We start from the raw sequence: 4121 nt of genomic DNA on the forward strand, positions 1-4121 counted from the left end.
TCTTGCAAGCAATGTCTACTGACAGATCCTCTTAAGTTTCTGTTTTGATTGCCGACGTATTATATGTAGTCAATGTTTCATCACTTAAATTGCTTAGTTTGGACACCAAAAGTATACCAAAAACCGTGTCACGCACAAACACTAATCCAACAAAACATATCTATGATCTATGATCGATTTGGTTTCACTATTCAAGTAGAATTCCTTAGTCTTCCCCGCCATCCGCCTTAAAGGTAGAGTAAACTCAAACAAGAGATTTATGTGTTGGAAAGATGCATACCCGGACCACCAACACATATTGACACTTTAACAAATGAAAAACGCGTAATTTTAGAGTCAATAAAAAAACATGATTATTCATGCTAACTGGGGGCAGCCATTTTGTTTCGTTTTTGTGACGTCCGGTGGTATAGCTTGGGGCGAAATGACGTCAGCTCCGTTCAACTGCTCTATGCACAGTGTAAACAAACGCTCTAATTTATGACAAGGCGCTTCGCTTTTATCAACCTGACTTGTAAAACAACATAAATAACTTGATAGTATAAGAACCTATTTAACTAAATATATTTCAATTTGCATCAATAGAACGAAATTGAGTTGTAGTATTTTTCTTTTTTCCAAGGTGTCCGGACCTCCCCCCCCCCCCTTAAATTTGAGAAGTGCCCCTTTTATTTAGGTTTTTTACAAATTTATTTATTCTGTCAATGTATAGAACACTGTAGAATACGTCTGCCAGCGTCCCTGTTGTAGCACTATTATATTATGGTCCATGTGAACCGTGTGTAATTTTTCAATAGTGCCTTTTCATAATGTTATGGTGCTCGTTTTGTCTTGGACCCCCCCCCCCCCCCCCATCAGAAAAGCTGGATCCGCCCCAGAAGGTAACGCAATCACTTTACACCTGAAAAGTGAATGTTGTTGGTATCATTATGGCGTTAATATGGTACTGCATCAGGTAGAAGACCACAGTAATATGTGAATCTTCAGCTGAGAGTTATACATGCCAGCCCCTGGGATCCTGCATGCCCACAAATGGTTTACAAATAAAGGATACAGGTGTTTTTAGTCTCAAGGAAAATACTAATGGGATCATATTTATAAAGAGGACTCATTTTAAATATTTTGAGTTAAATTGTGTTACATTCCAAAATGTATCCCCGAACTGCACGATTTTGGGTGCATTTTTGTCAATGTTCACTATTACATTTTTCACAAAATCATCGTTTGAAAATTACCCAAACTGGTCTCGCTCCACTTTTGTCTTAAGTGAAACCCGTTTCATGAATACCAAGACTCATTACAGCCAAACAGTTTGCACTCCTGGTAAAAAAAACCCAAACATAATGCCGTTTTTAAAATTAACGCATTAGCTATTACCTAGCTTAAAATGTATTTCATATTACAAATAATTAGCCTTCAAACGTGGATCTATGCTAAAACAATAAGTAAACTATTTTCGATAGGGGGCGGGACATAGCCCAGTGGTAAAACGTTCGCTTGATTCGCGGTCGGTCTGGGATCGATCCCCGTCGGTGGGCCCATTGGGCTATTTCTCGCTCCAGCCAGTACACCACGACTGGTATATCAAAGGCCGTGGTATGTGTTATCCTGTCTGTGGTATGGTGCATATAAAAGATCCCTTGCTGCTAATCGAAAAGAGTAGCCCATGAAGTGGCGACAGCGGATTTTCTCTCAATATCTTTGTGGTCCTTAACCATATTATGCCCGACGCCATATAACCGTAAATAAAATGTGTTGAGTGCGTTGTTAAATAAAACATTTTCTTCCTTTTCGAGAGTACACAAGGGAGCGAACTGTATGCTGCTACCTCAGGTATGTTTATAGTGGGGAAGACAAGTTCAAATTTCAGAAGAATCGTTCGCTTGTTGATACAAGCACCACAATTGGCATGACTACTCAAAATTCAAGATGGCGGCCATTTTCAAAAGGCCTGCACAAAAATATAGTATTTTCACTATATAATTTGTCAGTGTAGTCCATTTTGATTTATCTTACTATTATATCAAGATGGTTCCATTCACAACATAAAAATCCCATAACCAGCTTAAAACTTGATCTTGTGGACTGATTGGGATTATGTTTGCATCTCAGGAGCTTCTTTCCTATGAACCTATATGAAACAACTTTTGAACACAAGTATTGTTATTAGGCCTACTGATCGACTTAAAAATGTAATTTTTAAGTGGCTAGCAAACTTTGTGACCCAAGTTGGTTACATATGCCAAAATTGGTGCTTGTATCACAAATTTTCATTTATCTTCCCCACTATTAGTAAAACGGTAAAACGATCTCAAAGTATTTGTTGCAAAACTTTCAAAGCCTTCAACGCTATAAACTTCAGGGTAAAGAGGTACCATTGTTTAATAGCAGCATAGAATGAACATGTAAAGCAGGTTTAGGAATAAGTTTCTGTTATAATATTATGTAGGTTTGAATACCAAAAATGCATGTTCAGTTGTACACGTTTTCAATTCAATTAAAAGGCATTGGCGGAGGGAAAACATTTAATTGCCTTAGACAAGTCTTTCAGTAAACATTTGTCAGAGAAAACATCAATTTATTCTTAAGAATAACATGTTGTACTTAATAAATGAGCACTCTGAAAACCATGTGAATAAAAAAAAAAAAGGCCGTCAGGGTTGTGGAGGTGAACACATTCTACTGGCTATCAGGAGGGAACTTTCAAGACCTTAGCACAACAATAAACGTGATCTTTCAGTGGATACCATCCCACTGTGACGTGCCAGGTAATGAAAAACAGACAGGCTCTCAAAAGCGGGAAGCAGACCCCAGCAGATATCCAATCCCACATCATACCCAGAGGTGAAAACCATCATAAAGAACAACTTTAACACCATCTGGAAGGCAAGAAAGGAAGTGGGAAAAACCGAGGATTACCTGGAAACCCTGGTCAGGACAGCAAGTAATCATATTTAGAGTGAGAACTGGGCATTGCCGCCTACTCTCCCGTCTCTATAGACTCAAACTTGTAACCTCTGATGAATGCGCATGTGGCACAGGTACCCAAACACCGCAACACACCCTTCAGTCCTGCCCATCAAGTAACAATGAGACAAGAAACCTGGCTGTATCCTGTGGACCTCAAAGAGAAACTGGGGACCAGCTATGTCCCTTCAACGGACAGCAGACTTCCTGGTGAGAACAAGATTGGATGTCTGAGCATGGCTTTGGGATCGCAGATCGGAAAGGAATATTTGTTTAATTTTAACACGTTTGGAGAGAGAGAGAGACAGATCCAGTGTAACCATATAGGCAACTCCTATTGATAAAACAGAAATAATCTTTTATATGTGATTTCCCACAGAGATGTAGAAGATGTGAATTACTGGTTGAGATGGGGGGGGGGGGGGGGGGGGGGGGGACATCTGAATCATTCAAGGCCTCAGGCAAGCACTCTTATCACTGAGCTATACATTGCCTCATAATAGATTGTATGGTGTGAAAAACCCCCCTCACCCCCAAAACAACAATAAAAAACAAACAAACTTGTACACAAAGAAGAATTAAACTGTTTATCTTCCTTAGATTAGATATACCCTCATGAATATAGCCTGAAAGATGGATGGACCAAGTTTTACAATAAACTTGCTAGATTAAATATAAAACCTAAAATCCTCTACACAAGAGTAAAATGTTAACCTAAATAAATTAAAATGAAAGAAAAACATTAAATTATGTAAATAGACATACTGCCACAAAGCTGACCAATGATGCAATTAAACCTTTATTTGCATAAAAATAAAATATTCTAGATAATATATAGAGCACAGAGAATGAAAATAAAAACCTTATTAAAAGGACATAATATTTGAATTGTAATCAGCAGATATATGTTTATATCTATACCGTAATCGACAATGTCAAACATTGAAATTATGAACAGAATGTCTACTTGTTTGTGTTATTACATATAATAATGGTTCCAGAAGGCATGCATGCGTACCATACCAAATTACTGAAGATATGAATTTTCTTAGTATAATTTATAAAAACAATATCTGATTGAGAAAATAGGATCTAAAATTCTAATTAGACTATAGCTACTCTTGCATCTAATAAAGACTAAAGCAGAACAAATC

Source organism: Gigantopelta aegis, chromosome 4, assembly GCF_016097555.1.
Source record: "Gigantopelta aegis isolate Gae_Host chromosome 4, Gae_host_genome, whole genome shotgun sequence".
NCBI lineage: Eukaryota > Metazoa > Mollusca > Gastropoda > Neomphalida > Peltospiridae > Gigantopelta > Gigantopelta aegis.